We start from the raw sequence: 27,777 nt of genomic DNA on the forward strand, positions 1-27,777 counted from the left end.
GAATGTCACTGTGAAAACATCGTTCTACAGAACTGTGGATATCATTCGACTAAGTGAGAAGTCCATCAATCATTTTGCTTGTATGAAGTTAAATTATGACGAATCGAAGCTCACAGACAGCGCAGTCAAGTCCGGCAGCACGCTCTGCACAGCACGTTGGCAATTGATTACGTTCGGCTCACATCCTCTGCGGTTATTACTTTTCAGGACAGACCGGTGTAAAGAGTTCGCACATCTCGCGGACTAACTAATCGATCCACGTGGCAGTCAGGACGACAGCCCTTTTTGTCGGGTTTCATGAACCAACACTGACAGGAGAAGCCTCGCCATGGGTGTTCCGAGTGCTGCCGACTAGTTGAGAGTTAGGCCCGGTTTCTTACACCTAACATAGCGTAAATTATCTGTAAATTAAAAGTATAAATTGCTGTTAAAGTATTGCGTTTCTTCAACTTTATAGGCCTATTTCACATTTTGTTTGTTAACTCTCTCTGTTAGGACCAGACATTCTAGTGCAGCGTTTCTCAAACGTTTTTGAAGTGGGGACCACTTTTTAAAGTTAGAAAAGTTCCGCGGACCACCTTACTTTTGTTCCCTTCGAAAGCAAATTTATCATTTTTGTAGCATATTTTAATACCAGTAGACCTATACTTATATTTTGAAACAGAATTATGATTCGGTACTTTGGTCCTCTGTTATGAATTGGGGTGGTCCCTGGCTGGGTTACAGGCGCGGCGCCAGATGTGCAGGGAAAAGATGACGTGAAACACCACGTTCATAGTCCTTTAAATCCCTCTTTTATTACTGAGAGTAGAGTAAGAAGTCGGTAGACGGGTAGGGTAATAAATTTCTTAAAACATCAGTAAAAGGTAAAGGTATCCCCGTAACATGCCATGAAGGCACTTGGGGGGCATGGAGGTAGAGCCCCATGCTTTCCATAACCTCGGCACTAGAATGAGGTGGTGTGGTCGGCACCACGCTCTGACCGCCTTTTACCCCCGGGAAAGACCCGGTACTCAATTTTATAGAAGACTGAGTGAACCTTGGGGCCGTTCTGAAAGTTTGGCAACGAGAAAAAATCCTGTCACCACCTGGGATCGAACCCCGGACCTTCCAGTCCGTAGCCAGCTGCTCTACCAACTGAGCTACCCACTGGGAGAAAAAGTTAAATTCGATTGCCATGTGTCATTTCCAAACTCTGACATTTTAAGCTATAGTGCGAAACGCAGTTCGTATGAATTTTATTTTTTCTTCTGTCTTTTTTGAAGGACCATAAGGGCAGACCTCGAGGACCACAGGTGGTCCGTGGACCATACTTTGAGAAACGCTGTTCTAGTGCTATTCATAGACATTTCGCTAGCTCGCGCTACGAGAGTGCTACTCTAGCCCCGGCTATCGACTGGTTACTTGTACGGGATTCATATATCATATCATATCATATCATAGGCACTTTTTGCTGGCTGAGTGGAAGAGAAGGCCTTACGGCCTTAACTTTGGCAGCTAAAATAAATCATTATTATTATTATTATTATTATTATTATTATTATTATTATTATTATTACTATTATTATCATATCGCTAACACTGGTTTATGAATAGGAAAAACGTTAGTTCGCCGATCATCCACCGGAAGCCCGCGCTAAGAATGTCTGTGAATACGGCCCCTAGAGTTTAACCATAACCTGTAGACCAGCGTTGTCAGACACAGCCTAAACGGAGCGGAGCGCTCCACTATAATTCGTTGCGTGCTCCGGTGCTTCCACAGACATAAGCAAGTTCACGCTCCGACTGGACATCTCTAGCACCACAACCGGAGCTTACAACTCTGACACTACTGCTGCAGACTAACCAAGTATAGGCTCAATTCTGTTTTCTGAAGTCTAACAATTGCAATTCTCGTTTGTTTCCGTTGTTTGATTCAGAGAGGATAGAAGTCTTTCTATTCTCTCAGGTTTGATTTATGCTTCTTTCCGTCGTCTGTATCACAGTAGCGTGGAGCGGCGTATTGCTGTTATGAAATGGAAAACACTGGAACAAAAAGAAATCGTGGGACTAATTTCTCTTCGTTCGAGAGAAGCCTTCTGCTGAAAATAATTTCGCAGTATAAACCAATTATTGAGAATAAACAAACAAACGGATATATGTTGAAAGCGAAAAGTGAGGCTTGGCAGAAAATAGCCTATGTATAGTGGAAGCCGCCATCTTGCATTGTTGAATCTTGGACTGCGGTTTAAACGGCAGAACACTGCCGATCAAGTTAAACTCAAGTTAAGTCAAGGTTAACTGGTAGTTGAGGTTTATAATACGGAGCAGAACGAAAAACTTGAGTTTAAACTAAACGTAAGGTTTAAATGGCGTTTATAATACCGGCCCTTAACGGAGTGAATGAATATCTGTGATTTGTGAGCTGTTGAAAGCCATCCAATGAAATGGCAACAAAATATCAGTTTCTGTGAGGTGACGCGTCATCCCGTTATGCATTCTAGGGTTAATATATAATTAATTAAACGTTTCGCTATTCACTTGTACCTTCGCCAGATTTTTATCGAAGAATTACGAAATCTTCGACATTCCATTGTGAACGCGCAAAAGTTTAAAATAAAGGAGCTCGCTCTATAACCTGGTAAGGTTTATCTTGTCTCAGTAGCAATAAAACCAAGTCCCTTCAAATGAGGGTGGAGATTATTGGAGGGTTGTAAATTTTCAGGATTCCTTTCAAAATTTTGTTACTGTACAGGCTGTCGGAACTCATTTTCTTGAAATACAAGCTCAGTGACGGAACTACACAGTACGAAGAGAGACATTTTGTTATTTTATTTTGCGCTACAGAATGTATCAACTAGTCCCTTCCGCCACTGGATGGATGGACGGCACCGCTCCACTCCCCCATCACCATAACAACACAGACGAAGTAAGACATATCTCCTTTCTCTCTCTTTTCACAGTGAGACAAGATACATCACATAGCCTTTAATAATGCTATGCACACTCGAAACTGCAACATATCCGCACTACTTGAAATCTGCAGAAATGTACGCTGTGCGGTAGTATCAATGTGGGGGTGCTGATTGAGGAAGCGTGGTGCCTGTCTGGTCCATGCGCTAATGCAGGCTCTCACCAAAACATCACGTACACTCAAGATTGAACGTGACTGCAAAAGTTTTTCATATTATCACATTCTACACATTATAAGCTTTCTTTGGAACACAAGCTCATTGCTACTTTCAGTTGCAAATTTTTTGTAGCTCAATGTGACTTTATTTCGTTGCATTTTTTTTGTCGAATATGTAATAATTAAAGAAAGTCTATAATTACTATTTCTTTGTGTTCTAGAAAGATAATAATAATAATAATAATATTAATGATTTATTTAACCTGGCAGAGTTAAGGCCATACGGCCTTTTCTAACACTCAACCAGGAGTAAAACTGCGTTACAAAAAACACTACAAATTTACAAAGTACACTACAATTTTACACACAAAACTGAATAAGATAATAATAATTAAAATTTAAACAACAAGTAAGTAGAAATCAGACATAATATATAACATACAGAAAGAAAGGAAAAAGCATAATAAAATGTGAACAGCAGGTCAAAATAAATGAGACATACAAAGTATAAAAAATAAGACAATTATTGATAATAATAAAAATAAAAATAATAATAAATGAGAATAGTAATAATAATAATGATAATAATAATAATAATAATAATAATAATAATAATAATAATAATAATAATAATAGTAATAAAATAGTGCAGTACAAAGCATACAATGAATAAAATATTTTTAAGTACACACAGTAAGGAAAATTATGATTATATATAGCTCAACTTATCACATTATAGATATACCATTATCGGAAAATATGAAAACAAAAATATAAAATAAGTTAAATATCACTAGAACATAAAAAAATGTGAATACGTGGAAACATGCAATACAACACTTGTCATAATAGTAAGTTAGTTTGGCAACTCGTCATAAGATAATTTTCTAACTTGGATTTGAAAGATTTCAATGTTCGGCAGCCCTTGACTTCAGGCGGCAAAGAGTTCCAGTGACGAGAGGTAGCAACAGTGAAAGATGAGGAATACACAAATGATGTGTGAAGTGGAAAGATAATTCGTTACACTAAAAAACATTAGGAATAAAACTACATGTATTAATTGTTGGAAACAAGAATCGTTTTCATTAGCGTAAAAATTGGGTTTTTAAAACATTCAAATTCAAGCTTTTTTTTACCGGCGTATTTATTACACTAGAAATCTTTCAGTATCGAATTTAGATGGGCCAATGTGTTGTCAATCAAGTGCCGCAAGTAAAAATCGTCCACAAAAAAGTTGGGAAAAAAAAATTTGGCGGGGTTTGTCGAGTTTCGGATCACTGTCTGATGGAGTTGTATTTAATGTGCAGAAAACCAAAGGTGTGTGAGTTTTTCTCGAGATTCTCGTGATGATGTTTAAAAAGACAAGGAATTGCTATCTGTCCAAACTTCACTCTTCAAAATTTCTAGTAGTTAAAAAATTCGAAAATCGTCTGGATTAAACATTAGTCGCAAACAGGGCTCCGGAGTAGCCCAATCCGCGACTTTTCGCCCAATGTCGCAATTCTGGGCCTCTACTGGCTTCTTTTACGAAGACCAGATTATTATAAGATTGTAATTAAATTGCATTTATTTTTGTTTAAGCTAAGGGTAGGCGTTCAGTTAACGGAATGGCGCGTTCGTATTTTTATTCTTTGCATTATTTTAAATGGAAATGGGAGTATAAGGGTACAGTGCATCATTTATTCATAGATTTCAAAAAGGCATATTACTCGGTTAAGAGAGAAGTTTTATATAACATTATTATTGAATTTGGTATTCCCAAGAAACTAGTTCGATTAATTTAAATGTGTCTCAGTGAAACGTACAGCAGAGTCCGTATAGGCCAGTTTCTATCTGATGCTTTTCCAATTCACTGCGGGCTAAAGCAAGAATATGCACTATCACCTTTACTTTTTAACTTCGCTCTAGAGTATGCCATTAGGAAAGTCCAGGATAACAGAGAGGGTTTGGAATTGAACGGGTTACATCAGCTGCTTGTCTGTGCGGATGACGTGAATATGTTAGGAGAAAATTCACAAACGATTAGGGAAATCACGAGAATTTTACTGAAAGCAAGTAAAGAAATGGGTTTGGAAGTAAATCCCGAAAAGACAAAGTATATGATTATGTCTCGTGACGAGAATATTGTACGAAATGGAAATATAAAAATTGGAAATTTATCTTTTGAAGAGGTGGAGAAGTTCAAATATCTTGGAGCAACAGTAACAAATATAAATGATACTCGGGAGGAAATTAAACACAGAATAAATATGGGAAATGCCTGTTATTATTCGGTTGACAAGCTTTTATCATCCAGTCTGCTGTCCAAAAATCTGAAAGTTACAATTTATAAAACAGTTATATTACCGATTGTTCTTTATGGTTGTGAAACTTGGACTGTAACTTTGAGAGAGGAACAGAGGTTAAGGGTGTTTGAGAATAAGGTGCTTAGGAAAATATTTGGGGCTAAGAGGGATGAAGTTACAGGAGAAGGGAGAAAGTTACACAACACAGAACTGCACACAATGTATTCTTCACCTGACATAATTAGGAACATTAAATCCAGACGTTTGAGATGGGCAGGACATGTAGCACGTATGGGCGAATCCAGAAATGCATATAGAGTGTTAGTTGGGAGGCCGGAGGGAAAAAGACCTTTAGGGAGGCCGAGACGTAGATGGGAAGATAATATTAAAATGGATTTATGGGAGGTGGAATATGATGATAGAGAATGGATTAATCTTGCTCAGGATAGGGACCAATGGCGGGCTTTTGTGAGGGCGGCAATGAACCTCCGGGTTCCTTAAATGCCAGGAGGTAAGTAAGTAAGTACGTAAGTAAGTAAGCAGTAAATTACAACACTATTTATTTTGATGATTAATTTGGAAATGCGGACAAGTGAGCGATACTATAATAAAAATCCGAACGCAACGAACGAATATTTTGCGGTAAGTGGGCGCCTACCTTTTACGTCAATTCACACGGGGATAGTTTACAGGAGTCAAGTGCTTGAAGCAACTCGACTTTCCTTTGACTTTCCCCGTGTGATAGGCCGGGACAGTCAAGTTATGACTTGGCGGTCCAGTAGAATTTGAGTTGACGATTCGTCAACTTTTGTGTTCACTTTCTCGTCACATGATCAACTTGACTCCACCACTATCCTCGTGTGAACGCTAACTTGTAGCAACTTGCAAGCAGATATTGTGGATAGTGTGGGTGTAAGGTTTGTTTAAATTAATACGATAGCTAATTAATTTAGGTATCGAATTCGAGATTAATTTAACTTTCACACCTCATATTTTAACAATTACTAATTCTGCTTACAAATCACTTGGATTTGTAATTCGAAATTATTCAAGCAACCACCTGTTTTTAGATTAGGACTACATCTGGTTAGGAGCAAGTGATGCTACTATAATTATTTGGTATCCTCGTTGCAAAAACAACGTTCATTCTATCGAGTTGATATAGAATAAATGTCTTAGGTTCCCATAGTATAAGATATTCAAAATACCTTGTCGATTGCAGTTCCCAACTAGATTATTGAGATGAATTTTTGGTTTCCATACGTTCAATGACACAAGAACGACTTACTCGATGATATTTCTCAGAAAAATATGAACAAAAATAGCACTGATTCAGTTGAAATACCCAAACTAATTCCATTTTATATTCCTCCAAATATATATATAAGAAATTTGGTATTTAATATCTCTAGATCGAGACAAATATCAAAACTTTTCCCTTGTTATGACCCTGCAATTTATTGTACTTATTTTATAACTGCTGTTCATGTGAATCATTATCTATAATTATAAATTAAATTTATGTGAAGAAGGTGCTTTGATGGACATCTAGCTTGTGTAGGTACCTACTTTCCTGTAATTCATAATAAATAAATAAAAATAAATATATATATATATATAGACCCAGTCCACACCTGTGGAGTAACGGTCAGCGCGTCTGGCTGTGAAACCAGGTGGCCCGGGTTCGAATCCCGGTTGGGGCAAGTTACATGGTTGAGGTTTTTTCCGGGGTTTTCCCTCAATCCAATACGAGCAAATGCTGGGCAACTTTCGGTGCTGGACCCCGGACTCATTTCACCGGCATTATCACCTTCATATCATTCAGATGCTAAATAACCTAGATGTTGATACAGCGTCGTAAAATAACCCAATAAAATAAAAATATATAGACCCTATTTTTAGAAGTGCATGAGATGTACGAACTTCCGTGGAATATACGGCACAAGAAAACTTCAATAATAATAAAAATTAAAATTAAACAAGAGGCAGTTATTTCAGAAACTTGTTACGAAACAAGGTGTCCAAAACATTAATGTAGAAGTGGTTCGCAAAAAAGGTAAAAAAAACTCAAAATAGTACCTTTAAGTAGACAACATTCAACGCGGGTTTTTACGTATGGAACATCGTTTCAAGTTTAGTGACTCCGTGTGATCACAAATATGGCGTCAAGTTTAGAGGCTTCAAGCACTTGACTCCTGTAAACTATCCCCGTGTGAATCAGGTTTTAAACCCGAGTCACACGGGGATAGTTTACTGGAGTCAAGTGCTTGAAGTCTGTAAACTTGATGCTATATTTATGATCACACGGAGACTTAAACTTGGAACCATGCTTGAAAAAAAGCGCGCGCTGAATGTTGTATTCGTAGTGGTGTTTGAATTCTTGTATTCTGTTATAGTTAATAAAAATCAATAGTGAACTGGCGTTTTTAGTTTGGTGAACTGAAGATGCCACCGGCACATATTCAAGCATGTGTGCAGCTAACTGGCGCCTTGTTATTGTATGAATTACAAAATATTCTTGAAAACACGTAAAAGAGAACATGGGTTAAGAAATGGATTCGTATAAGAATTATGCACGGTGCATCTAATATCTTGTTGAAAGAATTAGCTGAAGAAGATCCCCCAGAATACAGGAAGCATCTCAGAATGAGTCCTGTTTTAAGGGTTTTTAACTTTTTTCGAACCACTTCGACGTCAATGTTTTCGAAACCTTGTTCCATAAGTTCGCTGACTAGTTTCTGGAATAATAATTCCCGCTTGTTTTTGTTGAGGTATTCTTTGTCACGTATATTCCATAGAAGTTCATACTTCTCACACACTTCCAAAAACTTTATGATATCGTTGGAATTCCACTTAGGGGCGCTCATTATTAATAATTATTAATTTACTTCGACAATAGGCCTAAAACTACAAACTTTCTACTTGCCAAGTTGCTACAAGTTCGCATTCACACGAGGGATGTGGTGAGTCAAGTTGGTCACGTGACGGGAAAGTGGACACAAAAGTTGACGGATCGTCAACTAGAGATGAGCTTAAACGATATTTTCAAGTATCTGTGACAATTGTGACTGTGACAATTAAATATCTATGACTTTTATCGGTGATTTTGTCACACCGATATTTTATATCGATACGTAAGTACAATATGCATGAATTACACCGATATTTTGTCACACCAATACAAATTAGCAGGAAATATTGAAGAGCAGTGAAATATGAATACGATTTCTCTATACACACCACTCATCAGTGATTTATATGGGAAAATCCAACAAAGAAATTATGTACATGTACCATTAACAAATAAATACTACCTAACTGAACAGTAACATGTCAAAAGTTAACCTCATGTACCAAGAGGTTATATTATAGATATTGAACCAGTTGATCATTTTTAAATGTAGTTGGGTATGGAGAAATTGAGGTTATGTGATTATCCTAATCGTTTTAAAAATTGATCCTTTTTATTGTATATAATATAATGGATAAATTATTTTAAGTCGTGCATTAACATTATAATATTGAGTCATAGAATAAAAATTAATGAAACATAACTTAAGTATTAGGAAAAACATTGGAAAATAATTACAAAACAAAATACTTGTTCAGACAGGATTTTACACAAGATAAAGTACTGGTAACCAATGGTGTTATTATTTAAATCGTGTAATAACTACATCATTTATAATAAGATGGAGAAACTACCGCCCGATTGCTGTTATTGTATCATGCGCACGCGCAAACCTACGACGTAGAGGAGAAAATATCAGTCACAGAGTACTGAATACGGAGCAGATTTCGATAGCGATATTTTGTCACAGATATTTCGCGTCATCAGTCACAGGTTTATCTGTGACAAAAAAATACCTGTGACAAAATATCGGTTTGTGAAATATCGGCCATCTCTATCGTCAACTGAACTTCTGCTTGACCGCCAAGTCACAACTTGACTGCCTCGACCATATCACACAGGGAAAGTTGAAGGAAAGTCGACTTGCTCCAAGCATTTGACTCCTGTAAACTATCCCCGTGTGAATGAGGCTTTACTCTCCTACTGGCAGGAAGTTATGCAGTCCTTTGCATTTCAGAAGTCCTACAATCTGACGGTATAACGAGGCGAAGACTAGAATTTTATATTCGTACGGCTGCGTGTGTAAACAACTGAAGGCAGAGAAGCGGCCCAAAAACTTTATGATATCGTTGGAATTCCACTTATGGGCGCTCATTATTAATAATTATTAATTTACTTCGACAATAGGCCTAAAATTACAAACTTTCCACTTGCCAAGTTGCTACAAGTTCGCATTCACACGCGGGAAGTGGTGGATCCAAGTTGGTCACATGACGGGAAAGTGGACACAAAAGTTGACGGATCGTCAGCTCAAATTCTGCTTGACCGCCAAGTCACAACTTGACTGTCTCGACCATATCACAAGGGGAAAGTTGAAGGAAAGTCGACTTGGTCCAAGCATTTGACTTCTGTAAACTATCCCCGTGTCAATTAGCCTTTAAGGCTGGTTCACAATAAACCGGGAACGAGAACCAGAAAGAAAACGAGAAGCAGAGGACGTGAATATGAACATTTTTGATTCGCAATAAACCGAGAACGTAGACGACTATGCATATCGATATGTATGTCAATAACGATATGTAAAGTCGATTACGCATTCTGATGTTATTTGTATATAATTGACCAATGGCGTTTTCTCATGAGTACAAGGCAGCCAACATAAACACAGGTTAACCAACTTCGAAATTTCAACTGAAATATTTCATTAGGTACAGTACTATAAATATGCCCATGCATCTTTATTATCACAACCTATTTTAAGTCTACCATAACGTAAAATAATTAGAGAAGAAAGATTTGTAATAGAACAAAAATGAACACAACAGTACTTATTGAATTGAAGCATGAATATGTAGTGTGTAATACAACCAATACAGTAATAAAATATGATTCGCTTCCGATCGGTGTTCAAAGATGCAGCTATTGAAAGCCACGCATTCTCCTTCATTTTCTCATCTTAATACGAGGCGCGCCGCTTATCGTAAACGTGAGCATTTTCCTCAACACTCAATATTAGAATCTCATCATGCTCCATGATGCACAGCACACAACAAAATAATGTATAGGTTATGTCACGGTCTTCTTGCTACAAAATATACGACAAAATAGCTTTTAGATGGCAATAGAATGAATCTAGTGGGCTGTGATCGGAAACGTGAACGCCAAAGTTGAGACTTGGCCAACTCTCCGTTCCCGATCCAGGGCTTCGGCAAGCTTTTCGTTAATTGTGAATGCTCACATTTAAATGTACACATTTTAACACTTTTACCGTTTTCGTTTTCGTTCCGATTCTCGTTTCCGGTTTATTGTGAACCAGCCTTTACTCTCCTATTCGCAGGAAGTTCTGCAGTCCTTTGCATTTCAGTAGTCCTACAGTCTGACGGTATAACGAGTCGAAGACTAGAATTTTCTTTTCGTACGGTTGTGACACCGGCTGCGTGAGTAAACAACTGAAGGTAGAGAAGCGGCTCGTGAGATATCTCTCATATTATTCGATCGGTATCATCCCCTAAAACGAAAAGGTTATCCTTGGTGACTGTAGCCAGCCGCCCGCCCGCCTTCTTCTCCATGTTTTCCACTCCAGCACGGAGAGTAGCGCTAGTGCGCAGTCGGTCCAGACATGTTGATCCAGCTGCCGGAGGAATACAGGAAAGAGAGCGAGAGAGCGAGAGTGAATGAGCGAACAGGCGTTGCGCCGAGAGGGAGTGAGATCACAGTCCGGGAGAAGCAGAAGGTGATCAATAGCTAGTTGCTGCTGGTGCTCGTCGTTCAGTGCAGTCCAGCCAAGCCAGCGGCCGTCGCCCCGCCTCTGTTCGTCGGTCGTCTGGTGCTACAACAAACATCGCCAGCCCGCCGCCTTTCTGTTCTTCAGGTCACTAACTCAAGACGCTTGGGCCCGTCAACAGCTCTCCAGACTTCGCAGCCCGTCTTCCGAGTATCCTCCAAGGTAAGACTCTGTTATCTCTCTTCAGGGGCGTGGTGTGAGGGTTTATCGTGCCATGTTCGTGTTTCCCAAAATGTGGCGCGTGTACCAATATTTTCACGTTGCGCGGTCTAGAAAATAAATGACGAAAAATTAAGAAATTCACAAGTTATGTTTTCAGTAGGTTACCCAGGCAACAGAGTTAATACTTGGAATTCAGATCCTCCTCGGTAGAGCAGTCAGACAATGCTTCCTTGTCTTGTGACTGTCGCATCTTCTCAAAAATAGTGGCCGTCCGCGATGCTGACCACATTGACAGGCATCCCAACTACGTGTTGAATTCTCGCATGAGTGAGGACGAAAGAAATAAAGTGTCTTTTTCTTGTAGACTAATGATGACGATGGTGACAACTTCCATATTTTTATCTTTCCGGGTTAATTTCATACCTTCAACGCCGAATTCTGAAGGAAAGAGAATTAGCTTAAGGGGAGGCAGAGGTGAATATTTCAAAATCCACAAAATTTATCCGATGTGTTTGAAATTGATCATGGATACTAAGTACCTATGTTATTAGTAATGGACATACCAAGTTTCAACTTTCTAAGCACAATAGTTCTGTAAATATTAATAATTTTATAAAACTGTATATAGTTTGATATGAAATGCTTCATGCACTATAGTGTAAGAAATTTTCAATATTTCTTTTTATTTATATGTTCAGAGAAGGTATATAAATAATGATAAGTATTAGTTTATTATGGGAATAATATAGTAATACAGTTATCTTGGTTTTAATTTCATACTTTTAAAGGGCACAAAATCAAAAAGTAACATCGAATATGAAAATAAAGATAATAAAAATGGAAAAAACCAAATTTTCATTTTTTCTTCAGTTTTGTTCGAAAATTTCACCTCTACCTCCCCTTAAATACAATAAAGTTTCTATTATTCGACGTAGATTTAATAAAAGTATACCAGGTAATTGGGAACCGTATATAAAATTAAATTTTCGAAAATGGATAGTTTTATAAGAAGTAATTAAACAAAAGGTATACAATTTCTTTCAGATATCAATTCCAATCATATAGGCTATTTATTATCCTGAACTGAGACTTCTTTAAAAAATATATAATCAAAGATTAAGACTCAACGGACACACACGACAATTGCTGCAACAATGAAGAAATATTGTAACGTGCAGTACATTCATTCAGTCCGTGCCATTTTGAGTTACTTCCGTCACACAAATGGGCGTTTGCTCTTGTTTTCCTTCGCAACGTTGAGGTAATATCCCGAAAAAAAAAAAAGGACCGAGATATTATAGAAGTATTGGGAAGCACAAACTAACCAGCCAGCTACTCCAAAGAGTGAGTCACATTTAGGAACTAATATTATCTTAAGTAATGTCTGCATATACTTATAGTGTACAACTGTGTTAATAATTAAGAAATGTTTTGCTATAAAGTAACGCCCCACGGCTGTGAGAAACATGGACGCTTCTTATTGTGCGAAATCTTCCGTGCAACAGAAAAAGAAACCAGTATCATTTGGGATAAGAAAAGTGCGTAAAACAACCTTTACATTGAAAATAAAACGTCAGGCATCCTTTAGAAATAAGTGCAGAAAAAAGAGACTCGAATCATTTTCCAAATAGAAGCATTATGAACGAAATTCGTGAGAAGTGTATGCGAAAATCATATGATAGACCTCGAATTTTTAGGCTCGTTTAGCGTAGGCTGAAACATTCTTTAATGCACCTAGTTTTAGGCAATAGCAATGCTTGAGAGTTTCTCGTGTTGCATATATTTAGGGATTTTTACATAAAATTGTTGCAAGCTATCCTATTCGAGCCTAAAAATCCGAGGTCTTTGAGTACCACTAAAGATATTTTAAATAACAAAAATCTGAAATAGAGGAATGACTTGCTTGAATATCATGTACCGCATTACATTTCTGGTGTATTTCAATTTTAAGTAGAAGGAGCGCCAGCAAGGGAACAGCAAATGGTGATGATGCGTTCTTCTAGAGTGTTATGTTAAATCGCACTTAGTAATACGTACCTAAACAATGTGACAACTTTTTTAAGTTAGTAATGTGAAAACCTTTACATTATATTCCATTACATTACATTCCATTCTCATTATCTGAAAAATGTAACAAACCTCCTACATCTATATTAAGTATTAAATTACATAATTCTGATTGTTGTCTTATACAGTGTAAATGTCCGATTATTAAAGAGTCCTCTGAAGTTAAGTATTTAGGCATAATTTTCGATAATCATTTAAAATGGAACCAACACATTAATTACCTTTGTAATAAATTACGTAAAATAGTATATTATTTTGTTTTACTGAGGAATTGCTTGTCAATAAGTTTATTACGCACAATATATTTAACTTCATTTCAACCGGTAATTATGTATGGGATTATAGGATGGGGTAGCTCATTTAAATCCAATTTTAATCCACTTTATTTATTACAGAAGAAAATAATTAAAATATGTCTTCATAAATTTTTAATGATTTAATTTTATTAATACAATATAATAAATTTGTCGTACTTAACGTAAGACAAATTTATTATATTGTATTAATAAAATTCATACATAAAAATCGAAATAATTTTGAATTGTATTCTCATAGTTATGAAACAAAAGGTATGAATTCTTTAATATTGCGACGCTGATATAACCTCTGCAGTTGCGAGCGTCGTTAAATAAAACATAACATTTTTTTTTCTTTAATATTGTTTGAACCAAAATGCAACACTGTTACAGTATTTAATCATAGTAGTAATTTAGGCCCAAGAATACATAACAAATTTATATTTAAATATCCTAATCTTGTCAATTCTAATAGTTCTAGTATTAAATTAAAAAAGTTATGTATGGATTTTATAAAAATTGAAAAATTGTAAAATTAAATTTATATACTATAATTGCATAGTAGACATAAGACAAATTGTATTGTATAATTATTAATTTCAATTCAGGAATCCGCCCCTGAGCACGAGTTCTCCTCTTTCAGGGGCGAGCTAAAGTTTTTTCTGTATATAGCCTATTATATTTTATGTTACAATTATTAGCAAAATAATAAATAAATAAATAAATAAATAAATAAATAAATATGAATAAAATTAATGAAAATAAAACAACTTGCAACTTATTTCAGAGTTAAACATTATTTAAGACTATCAAGGTGCTTAATATCGTGCGAAAGTTTTTGGGTTTTGCACCGTGTCATCGATGTAGATAAATCCAACGTTCCGTGACTAGAAGACTCCATGATAAAAGGAGAAAAAGATAAGGATAATCTATCTCCAGTCTTATGACAGATCCAGCATAAGGTATAGTTTCCCTTTGCTTGGCCTCCCTGATGGAACCTTCATATTATTATAGTTCCCAATCTTTAGATATCACTGGGTTAATTTCAAATTAATTCGTTCTCTTCCATATATATATATATATATATATATATATATATATATCCAAATGAGAGAAGAAAATTAACTGTTGGAAATATTAACCTCTAGACTTAGAGTATGTCAGAAGTCTTAAACTAACGATTCAGATGTTGGCGCCAAATGGGAAGATTCCTAGGATTACTTCATCTTCAGATCGTTTGTCATAGGTATTCAATGAATATGTAGGAATTAATTATGAAGTAAGGAAATAACAGTGTCTCAGATAGGTAACTATTAATAGCTGACAAAGAATGAAGTACTTTCTCGATACAATTGAAGGTTCTTTTTGGAAAAACAACCATAGTCCAAAACCATAAATTTTCAGGAGAAACAAAAAACTATCTGGCATGGGTGTTGACACTTCAAGTATGAAATTCAACATGCCATTTGCCATTTCTTAAAGCGATGTAGAAATTTTGGAAAACTGAAGTACATTTTTATAACCTAAATTGCCTCATGCAATGATTGTTTTAAGAAAAAATACTCTGTTGTGGCTGAAGTGTGCCTTCCCTTTAATCTTTTTATTTATTATATCCTGTTTCTTCTCCTTTCTTTGCTTAAGTTTCTTCCATGGGGTTACTTCTGCACCTAAAGATGGCTCTATAACTAATACAACAATTCAAGTTCTAAAGTATTTTTCTCTGAGCTGGCTTTTGTCGCGTACATAAGAAGCAGTACTGGCAACCTACTACAGTTTAAAATTGTCTGAATAATTCTGTGGTGTTTGGGTATAGGGAGATAAGTCTTAAAAATCAGTTTGGAGGAAAATGAAAATTAAATTTCGAACCCTTATTGCAAATAATTTTCTACACAAATAAAGCACATCAACTGATGGTATTCTTTGATTTTTGCACACTCTTTTGTATAATTTAACTTGTGTGTTCATCTGGGAAACAAAATTTCATCTGCACAAAAAATGACTTATCCCCCTTTACCCGAACACCACAGAATTGTTTCAAGATGATATGAATGGGATATTTGTACATGCTACCATCATCCTGGCTGGACAATGGCTGTTTACATTCCCCTAACAACTAATTTAGTAGATGGCCGCTACAATAGGTTCACAACATGCTTAATATCTCAAATTTGCATTTTTTGGACTGTGATTCTTTTTTTTTTTTAAACCTTCAATTATTCACGTATCTTCCGAAAGTTGTCAAAATATTTCTTCGGTCAAAAGTTGAAATTTCCCAATCTTTTCTTAAGCTGCTTTAAGACTAGTTAAAAATTGCTCTCGTACTACTACTGCCTATAATAATAATAATAATAATAATAATAATAATAATAATAATAATAATAGAATAGCTCACAATAAAATTTAAAATGAAAAATTATATAAACAGGTTTCAGACAAAAGTGAATAAGATATAAGAAAAAAAAATAGAACTAAGTGTAATTTAAATTGAATGTACACCATAAAGATGCTGACGAAATACCGCTACAGAAAATTTTATTATGGTTGTGACGATGGCATCTTGAAGATCTCTCGTTAGCTTGTATTTTTCCCTCCACTTTACAAAGGCTTTCGGGATGGTGCCTCTCGCTCCGAAGAAGAGACCGGCAACTGTGATTTTTCCTATTTTGAATTTCGCCGATAGGTACTGAATCGTGGGCTCGTAGATTTTCTTTTTCTCTTCGTTCACTTCAGATGGTTGAGTGGCTGAGATTTCAAATCTGATGGTAGGATCAATTATTTCGGCTGACTGTTTATTCCTATTTATAGCTATGATATAGATCCTACGATTGCTTCCACCATCAGCAATACAATGAACTTCCTCGTGAACGTCTAGATTTTTGGATCGAAATGCATCTGCGATCATAGAACGTATAGTGTTGTAGTGTTTAATAATAATAATAATAATAATAATAATAATAATAATAATAATAATTACAATGATGATGATAATAATAATAATAATAATAATAATAATAATAATAATAATAATAACCGTAATGTAAAACTTATAATGAGAAAATCGTGGTCCTATTTATTTTTAAAGTAAAAGAAAAAGAAAAACAACCGAACAATATCGACGTTGAAATTCGTTGATAACAACTAGGATCAAGATGCGGATTAAGTACTTCAACTTACAGATATGTGCACAGTATTGAAGTACAAAAGAAAATGAGCCAAAATGTATGAAGAAACCCGGCTTTAATTTTTTTTCATTGTATCTAATCTTCAGTTTTTTATTTAAGTCCGATTTTTGTTTCGTAATTTATTTATATATCATATAATTTTGTTAATGAATTTATAATTACATTTTGTTTATTATAAATATTTTCGTGAATTGGAAAAATTAGGAATAAAATGTATGGGAATCAAAATCTTTGTGATAACAATCCTCTTATTATACTTACTTACTGGCTTTTAAGGAACCCGGAGGTTCATTGCCGCCCTCACATAAGTCCGCCATTGGTCCCTATCCTGAGCAAGATTAATCCATTCTATATCATCATATCCCACCTCCCTCAAATCCATTTTAATATTATCTTCCCATCTACGTCTCGGCCTTCCCAAAGTCTTTTTCCCTCCGGCCTCCCAAATAATACTCTATATGCATTTCTGGTTCGCCCATACGTGCTACATGCCCTGCCCATCTCAAACGTCTGGATTTAATGTTCCTAATCATGTCAGGTGAAGAATACAATGCGTGCAGTTCTGTGTTGTGAATAATAATAATAATAATAATAATAATAATAATAATAATAATAATAATAATAGTAGCAATGATATTGAAAAGCTGTTACAATACAAGGAATTTGCATAGGCTAAAGTATATTGTACGGTCGCCATAGAAACCTATTATACGAACAAATACAGCCGAAAAAACTAAAGGTAAAAAATTTATATAATAACTAGCCGTACCCGTGCGCTCCATTGCACTCGTTAGAAATAAATATAAAGTAATTACATAATTAAAATAGGACATTTGATCCAGAGAACATTCGTGTTTGATAGAAGGATAAATCGTTTAATATGTTACTTAATTTAAATTGTATTTAAATAATTAAAATGCGATCATTTTGAGCCAGAGACCACTCATTTGGTCATAAAAATTATTTTAGGAAATACAGGAAACGAATGCCTATCAAGTTTTCTGTATATAAGAAGTTATTTTAATCTTACCTGTCCTCGATTCACTCAGAAGTTACTGTAATAACATTATAGCATTATGTCCATCTAGAGAAACTACACTTTCCAATGGTGAAATAATAATTAATTATACAAATCGGTTAATTTAGCTTCCGACATTACTTCATACAAACACAGAAACATTCTCTGTAGGCTATCTTTCATAGCTTTCGATTGTTGCTGTCCAAGGCCCCTTATAGACGAAGTCATTTGTTTTTTATTTCATTATACCGCCTTAGATGGCGTTGTTATTGTAATTTTGAAACTCATGTATCTCATTAAATATCAGTCCTATCAAAATTTTGCATAGAATAAAACTAATCGAAAATTATTTTTAAAGAAACTTTTATTATGTAATATTTTTCATGAAAATTAATAATAAGGGAGATATTTCGATTTATTTAATTCAAACCCCCCTATAACCCCTCTTTTAAATAAAATATTTTGAATGCCATATAGCCTAAATTCTAAGTTACAATGAACTTAATTTATATTCCAATTTTCATATAAATCGGTTCAGCCATTATCGCGTGAAAAGGTAACAAACATCCAGACAGACATACAAACAAAAATAAAAAAAAAGCGATTTTCAGTTTCAGGGCAGTTAATTATATATGTTGGGACCAATTATTTTTGGAAAATCGAAAATTACCAGAAAAATTTCGGCTACAGATTTATTATTAGTATAGATACTACAACTTTTATGGCTCACCGTCAGTCTAACTGCTACATCGTCGGCTTTCCATGGTGGTAACTCAAGTTCGAATTCCAGTGGATCCAAGTGGAATTTCTGGTGGTCAAAGTCGGTGCGTGGTGGTAGGTTTCCGCGAGGCCCTCCCGTTTTTCCTACCGGTACTCCACCATTGCTTCATTAATCGTCATTCGGCCTCTCTTGGTTTACTGAGGACAACGCGTCCTCTTTCTGTAATCATAAAATTTCATGTAAGTTCATTTTACTGCGTAGTTTCAAAAGTGTAAACCTCTTTCTCAATCTACAAGTTTTATTAAGAGCTTTAAAGTAAAAAATTACAGATAGTAAATAAAGTCTGAAGTGACTGTCAACACTGAATTTGTTTCTGTATTTATTTTTCAATAGGCACACGAAAAAGTTTTCACGCACAAATAATCTTACATGGAAGAAAATGTTAAGACGATTGTAATAATTTTCGCTAACACTAGGAACTTTTTCTGTAATCTTAACCAGTCCTGAGTCCTGAGAGTATAGTATACTACACTATACTTCATATGTGATAATAAAGATGCATGGGCATATTTATAGTACTGTACCTAATGAAATGTTTCAGTTGAAATTTCGAAGTTGGTTAATCTGTGTTTATGTTGGCTGCCTTGTACTCATGAGAGAACGCCATTGGTCCATTATACACAAATAACATCAGAATGCGTAATATCGACTTTACATATCGTTATTGACATGCATATCGATATGCATAGTCGTCTACATTCTCGGTTAATTGTGAATCAAAAATTTTCATATTCACGTCCTCTGCTTCTCGTTTTCATTCTGGTTCTCGTTCCCGGTTTATTGTGAACCAGCCTTTATTTTCATAAACGATTCGATACGGTCTTGCACAACTTGATCATTAATATTTGACCCCTAAAGAGATAGGTTTAAACCGATATATATATATATATATTTTTTTTTTCAGAAACTATAGGCCAAAGCCTGGAGCTACAGCTGAACTGTTATGCATTTTTCTTTGTAAAAAGAAATTAAAAAGTCAAGAAGAGCCAGTAGCTTAGTTGTCAGTGTTTGGTACTAGAACCCACCAACAATATTGGATATATAATAATTGCAATCATTTTTAACAAATAAATAAACCTATTTCTCTTCCATTTGTGGTGTAAATGGGATGGATATGGGGTTTGTTTCTTCCAAGGACTGCAATTTTTCCTGTCACTCTGTTCCACCTCGGCTACCTCATTAGTCATTACATAATGTGATAGCATCTCTCGACGCTGTGTAGCCTGTAGTCCGAATTAGCTTACTTAATACCGTAAGGGTGAAATCTAACCATTTTCCCCTATTACTACATATGTTAGTGGATTATAATAATTTTTCATTGTCAGGTTGAATTTTCTTTTACCAAATTTGTTTCTAATTTCGGGTACTGATAAATACTACAACTGGCAGTTATTTTCTAACTGTTATGTTGGCAAAAATTATTTCGGTTTTCAATAGGATTAAACTGATGAAATGAAATTGTCAGATTGAATTTTCTTTTACCAACTTTGTTTCCAAATTCGGGTACTGACAAATACTACAACTGGCAGTTATTTTCAAACTGTTATGTTGGCAAAAATTATTTCAGTTTGGAGTAGGAGTAAATTGATGAAATGAAAGTAATTAAGCTTGTGAATTAATAATTAAATAGTAGGGGAGACTGTTGTACCTTTAAACACTTTTCACATTTTATTTTTTTTTTTAATTTTGGGAAATTAAATTTTTTAAATGCAAAAATGCTTGAAATAATTATTGAAGATTCCTTTACAACTTCCTGTATGTATTTTCATGTTTTAAAGATTTATTAAGGATGGAAAAAAATAAAATGAAGGGATATGTAATGTGTTCAAAGGTACAACAGGTTCATGTACCTTGGAACATACTCTCTTGTAAGTTGGAACACATGAAATATAGGTGGGAATATAGCTGTAAAAACTGACAATCATATTTAAAATGTATTGCCATCATAAATCAGAGCAGGCTTCTCTGATTGAGATTTTATTTCCTAGAGGAGCAATAACTGCTTCAACAACTTTCTTCAAGGCATCCGGATCAATTGGGGGCTTCTTAACTCCAGACTTACTTCGTGACATAGTCTTAAAAGAAAAACAAACACCGATAGTATCATGTACCTTGGAACATGTTCCATGGTACAAGATGTTTTGTGTTCAAAGGTACAAGAGGGTGCACTTTTAAACAAATATGGCTCCCAAAACTAGAAGTTCGAATAAATCACGGAAATTAAAATATGTTATTACTCATCAGATGATAGGGAACACACCGCACTTCAAGGCTATTCACAAATACAATCTGATTTTGTGTTAGAAAACATATATCAATGAACGAAATATTTACTTTTGGTACTAAAAAACTTATTTTGTCCACATAACTCACACTGTGCAGTAAATCAAACTGAAACTACGACCAGAGCTACTTAGCGGCTTTCTCTACAATCTACTTCAGTTTGAGTCCTCTAGGTAGCAGCAAAAATTAAAAAACAAAAAATGTTCAAAGGTACACTGTGATAAAGGCACAACAGTTTCCCCTAATACCGGCATTAATATTAATATCTATACATAATTCAGTTGTGTTACATTGTGATTACAATTCAACACTATATTTAGGTAAGTGTAATTAAATGAGATATAACTTATGAAACATGCACGTGGACAGAAGTATATGTCAAATTTTAATAAATTTCTTTCGTGCTTAGATTTTTATTAAAATATCAAAGAGAGAAAATAACATAATAGGGACTTCTCCAAGAAAGGAAGTACCTGCCATTAAAAGCACCTATACTCCACGAGGTTGTAGTTATTATGTAGGTCTATATACATAATGTACTGAAGAAAGAAGACGTTAAAAATTTTGCGCACAAACACGGCAATTATAAAAGAATAGCAACATTATTAGGAGTAAGTATTTTAAGTAGGCTACACATTTCAAAGTGGTATTCTGTTTTCGGAATCCGTACTAATCAATTCACGTGATCAAACAAAATACATTTTTAGGTTAGGTCTCATGAAATGTAAATTGTTTAAATTTAAAAGTCATGTTGAGTTCAGATAAGTTTGTGAAATAATCATATAAATTAGTTTTTTTTTCAGTCAATCACTTATCATGTTAAGATGGCAGAAATGGATTCTGTTACATCAAGATACAATGTTAATATACGTCACGAATATTTTCGACTTACTTTCAAGTCATCTTCAGGTGATAGTTTTCTAACAAACAAACATTTGAACTAGGTGAAAATATTATTTAAACACATTTATAAAACAGTGTACCATGTAACGCCAAGATGAGAAGGCCACATCATCTGAAAACCTCCACTGTACATCTTTCATATAATGCCTCTCACCACGGCGAATAGACCGAGATTTTCTTTTACATCCACTTCATACGGTCTTCCAATACATTGAACGTCATGAAGTACAAGCCTAGTCTTCAGTGTTACATATAATAATTTTAAACGATTTTAATTTCATAATTCAGGCACACTGCATGCCTCTCAATATATTGTATTATAATTATGTTCATTGGAAGGCTTTCTATCTGTATGTCAATTTAATTTTAAGACTATGTACACCATTCAACCACTTTATGTAAAGTATGCATGGTCAGATTATTTACTAGTGTTTTATAAATGTGTTTAAATAATATTTTCACCTAGTTCAAATGTTTGTTTGTTAGAAAACTATCACCTGAAGATGACTTGAAAGTAAGTCGAAAATATTCGTGACGTATATTAACATTGTATCTTGATGTAACAGAATCTATTTCTGCCATCTTAACATGATAAGTGATTAACTGAAAAATAAAAAACTAATTTATATGAGTAAATTGTTTAGTCAAAGCAATGAATTTCATGTTAGATGAAATACATTTTAATATGAGATCATACCAATCTACTAATACCAACATAAAATGTGAGAGGTTCAGGAGGAAAATATACTATTTCACTAATTATTGAACTACAGTAGCGTGCAAATTAATCCGAACATGACATATTTATACATTTTCTGTCATTGTTGGCCTCACAGCTGCTCATACCGCTTTAACTGACATCTGTAGTACGTGTAATTCCATTGTTGAAGATCTTTCGTTATTATTTTTTTATAATATGTAACATTTTGCCTGTCGTTTTGCACTTATAAGCATTTCAGTTGTGTTGAAGACTTAATACTGCAATCGTGTGTACATTCTGTCGTCTTCACAAATGGATACAACTCCACGAAAACAGTCTAAAATTATAACATTAGCAGAGCATTCTTCTATGACACAGAGGCAAATTGCTGCAGAATGTCACATCGGTTTGGCTACTGTTAATTCGATCACAAGACGATACAGGGAGACTGGATCCATCACACCCCAGAAAAAAGGAAACTGTGGCCGGAAAAGGAAGACTTCACCTGCAGATGATCGTTTAATTGTCAGGAAAAGTAAATTAAATCCTAGACTAACTGCTGTCGACTTAACCCGCGAGTTAATGGCTACCACTGGGGCGAATATTCACGTCACAACAGTGCGGCGTAGACTTTTGCAAGCTGGACGAAGGGCTCGTAAGCCTATTAAGAAGCAACTGCTAACCCCTGTTATGTGCAAAAAACGCTTAATGTGGACAAAATTACATCAACACTGGACAGTGAATGACTGGAAGAATGTACTTTTTTGCGATGAGTCTCATTTCGAGGTCCACGGCCACCGTGTTTCTTACGTAGGCCTACGGAAAGGATCCGAAAAAGTAACAGCAGCTCATCTCCAACAAGCATCCAAATACCCCCCTAAAATATTGTTTTGGGGTTGTTTTACACTTGAAGGGCCTGGAGCATTAATACCTATCAATGGAATGATGAATTCTGACAGATATATTCGCTTATTGGAAACCAGAATCGTACCCCAGCTGCAAAAATCATTTCCGGATAGCAGAGGTGTGTTCCAACAAGACCTGGCACCATGCCATACGTCTCGAAAAACTACAGAATTCTTCAACAGGAAGAATATTCAGGTACTCCCCTGGCCAGGAAACTCACCCGACATCAACCCCATTGAGAACTTGTGGTCAATTTGCAAAAGAATAATGCAAAAAATGGATTGTTCTACAAAGGAGAAGATGATTTCTGCCCTCATTGGTGTATGGTTTCGCGATGAAGAAATGAAGAATATTTGTGGGAAATTAATGGACTCTATGCAAAATCGTCTCAGAGCTGTTATTAGGACAAGGGAGGCCACATAGATTACTGAGGTATGTCTTAGATCCTTTTTTTTATATCCCGTTTGACTGTTTTTGCATAAGTAATTACATTGTTCGGATTAATTTGCACGCTACTGTATTTAGAAAACACTTCCCAACATAAAGATGAGATGTGGTACATAAGTGACATATTATTATTATTATTATTATTATTATTATTATTATTATTATTATTATTATTATTATTACAGTACGTAGCATTGTGATTTTATCCTCTTTGGTGATATCTGGTATTAGTTGGCAACACTGAAGAGACGGTCAAATTATACTTTTAGGAACTACTCTTAGGTGATCCTTACTATAAACGACGACCGTTGAATAACAAGTGCTTATCCGACATTTCAGTGTTCGTATGGGTATGATCCTCTTTTGTCCTTTCTCTTGCTCTTCTATGGGGGCTATGAGAAGTCTTGCGCTGCGATCATTAATAGGTCTATACTGCGTGTTCAGTTCAAAGTGTGTCATGGCTCGCTGTATGCCGTCATGTGGCTAGTCGATGAGCGTAGAGAATTCAATCTTCCTACACTTCCGCACAGGCGTATTACCTATGTGCCAGAGAAGTTGCCTAGAAAGTACGGCGTTCATTCTGAAAAGTACTTACCGATACGTACGGTGACGCCGGTAGTGGCAGGAATGTGAACTGTTTCGAAACATGTACTGAGGTGAGTTTTTTTCTTACTGTCGAGATATGGGAAAAGGATTAAAACGATTACTTACGTATTTGTTGACATTAATTTCGACGGTCAACATGGACACGGAGCATTTGATTTGTGTTGTGGAATGTTGCCGTACGCAAACGATGATAACAAATACCCTGCGTACGACTTAGCCTCGCAAAACACAGTTCGAAAGAGGTTATGGTAGCACACAGACTTTACAGAACGCCATCTGTTGCTACGACGTTCAAGTTATACCGTACACTTTCTCAAGTTCAGATTGAACGCCTTGATTAACAGGCAACTTCTCTGACATAAAAGCTGAAACTCGCTTCAAATCGCTGACTCATCAACAGTGACGTCATGACACACTTTGAAATGAACACCCAGTAGTGCGTACAATGTTGTTGGGAGGAAGAGATGAGTTAAGCATACTCGATGGGTAAATTAATTTTACATCCCGGAGGTTCTAGGCAAATGCAGTTCCCTAATGGACACTAAATCATTCTCGTCTACAGCTCGTCTCTGGAACTAGGCGTCCCTCGACAAGGGAGGTGATGGTTGAAATTTCTATTTTCTACATTTTTCAAGCTACTTTCTTGATTTTCTGTACACATAATCACAGTGTGATAGATAATGATGTGGTGAAGTTTCATTTCCGTAAGTTAATTAGTTTCTGAGTTAACAAAAATAGTCTGAAAAATTTGCATATTTCAAAATGAAATGTGTCACTCAATTTTTGAGTAAAATGTTTGAATTTTTTTCAAGACCAGTGACATATTTAGAAAAACATCACGCATTATTTTCCTATATTTTTGCTACAAAAGAAGGACAAGTTTTTTATAACCACTGCATGCCTTACTTACTTACTGGCTTTTAACGAACCCGGAGGTTCATTGCCGCCCTCACATAAGCCCGCCATTGGTCCCTATCCTGAGCAAGATTAATCCATTCTCTATCATCATATCCCACCTCCCTCAAATCCATTTTAATATTATCTTCCCACCTACGTCTCGGCCTCCCTAAAGATCTTTTTCCCTCCGGCCTCCCAACTAACACTCTATATGCATTTCTGGATTCGCCCATACGTGTTACATGCCCTGCCCATCTCAAACGCCTGGATTTAATGTTCCTAATCACGTCAGGTGAAGAGTACAATGCGTGCAGTTCTGTGTTGTGTAACTTTCTCCATTCTCCTGTAACTTCATCCCTCTTAGCCCCAAATATTTTCCTAAGCACCCTATTCTCAAACACCCTTAACCTATGTTCCTCTCTCAAAGTGAGAGTCCAAGTTTCACAACCATAAAGAACAACTGGTAATATAACTGTTTTATCAATTCTAATTTTCAGATTTTTTGACAGCAGACTGGATGATAAAAGCTTCTCAACCGAATAATAACAGGCATTTCCCATATTTATTCTGTGTTTAATTTCCTCCCGAGTATCATTTATATTTGTTACTGTTGCTCCAAGATATTTGAACTTCTCCACCTCTTCAAAAGATAAATTTCCAATTTTTATATTTCCATTTTTTACAATATTCTGGTCACGAGACATAATCATATACTTTGTCTTTTCGGGATTTACTTCCAAACCCATTTCTTTACTTGCTTTCAGTAAAATTCTCGTGTTTTCCCTAATCGTTTGTGGATTTTCTCCTAACATATTCACGTCATCCGCATAGACAAGCAGCTGATGTAACCCGTTCAATTCCAAACCCTCTCTGTTATCCTGGACTTTCCTAATGGCATAGTCTAGAGCAAAGTTAAAAAGTAAAGGTGATAGTGCATCTCCTTGCTTTAGCCCACAGTGAATTGGAAACGCATCTGACAGAAACTGACCTATACGAACTCTGCTGTACATTTCACTGAGACACATTTTAATTAGTCGACCTAGATTCTTGGGAATATCAAATTCAATAAGAATATCATATGAAACTTCTCTCTTAACCGAGTCATATGCCCTTTTGAAATCTATGAATAACTGATGCACTGTACCCTTATACTCCCAGTTTTTCTCCATTATCTGTCGAATACGAAATATCTGATCAATAGTTGATCTATTACGCCTAAAACCACACTGATGATCCCCAATAATTTCATCTACCTACATATGGAGTTAATCCTAAAAATAGAAATTTTCCATTGCCACTATAAATATTAAATTTTTTATTTCAAAAAAGTATTCATTTAATTATAAAACCCATATGCTGTTTTGTTAACCACAATGCATAGAACATGCAGTAAAAATCTCATGTTCCTAACATCAAAATTATAAGAGCCTTTACACTTCGACCCCAGCTCTAGTATCATCCAGTGAATGCCGGGCATCGAACCTAAGTTTCTGAGTGGTAAGCTCGCATTCTAACACAAGAGCCATCACATAGTAGGGGATGTAATATATTAGGTGCAACTGAAAGTTGAATGTATTCTGATACTGAGATACGTGAAGAATGCTTGAGGCTGTGTGAACGGGTCGGAAGGAGCTGACGCTGCACAGAGACGTACGTGAGTGGCTGACGCTGGGAACTGTGATGAATCCAGCCGGCAGGGAGCGAGCGATTAGTATTCCGCCCCGCATAACGTGGCCGGTGCATGTCTGGCAGAACTCCTTCTCGTCTGTGTGAATTTAATTACTTAATTGACGGCCATCGTCGAGTGAGGCATCAGCCGATATTAGCGGCAATCGACCGGCTTGTTTATTCAGGCTCCTCACAAAGCATTCATTAGCAGTTGCGGTAGGGTCGTGGCCACATTCGAGTGTACCCGCGCCCCCGGCAAATTTGTGCTAGAGCGCGGGCGTCATTCAGCAGATTCCGGTTCAGATCCCGGCGTTTGATGTCAAAGCAAGCGCATTTTTCTGACCTTGACGTCGTGCGCGGGCAGCAAGCGCTAAGTATGGAAAGAGGAAGGGTTGTGTATATGAATAAGCAGCCTGTTTGATTAAGAAAACAGAGTGCACAAACTTCAATCGGAACGCGAAATTTTATGTCGTTATTTTATATGGCTTCTTTCTGTTTAATATTATCTATATTGTTTGTAAAACAAAAGTACTTAATATTGCACTTGTGTTTTAAATCTTAATAACACAATAAAGAGTTAAGAAGGAATATTCACTTAAATTCCATAGTAGT

General features: G+C 35.8%; 1 protein-coding gene across 1 annotated transcript in view; it reads left to right on the forward strand.

Annotated features, from left to right (window-relative positions):
- Window positions 1–11,145: 11,145 nt before the first annotated feature.
- LOC138706754 (uncharacterized) overlaps window positions 11,146–27,777 on the forward strand; it is a 178,099-nt gene continuing 161,467 nt past the window's right edge. Inside the window, exon 1 of the mRNA XM_069836413.1 lies at window positions 11,146–11,411. The gene's annotated coding sequence lies outside the window, so the exon portion shown is untranslated. The remainder of the gene's footprint in view (window positions 11,412–27,777) is intronic.

This window comes from Periplaneta americana, chromosome 1 (genome assembly GCF_040183065.1).
Source record: "Periplaneta americana isolate PAMFEO1 chromosome 1, P.americana_PAMFEO1_priV1, whole genome shotgun sequence".
NCBI lineage: Eukaryota > Metazoa > Arthropoda > Insecta > Blattodea > Blattidae > Periplaneta > Periplaneta americana.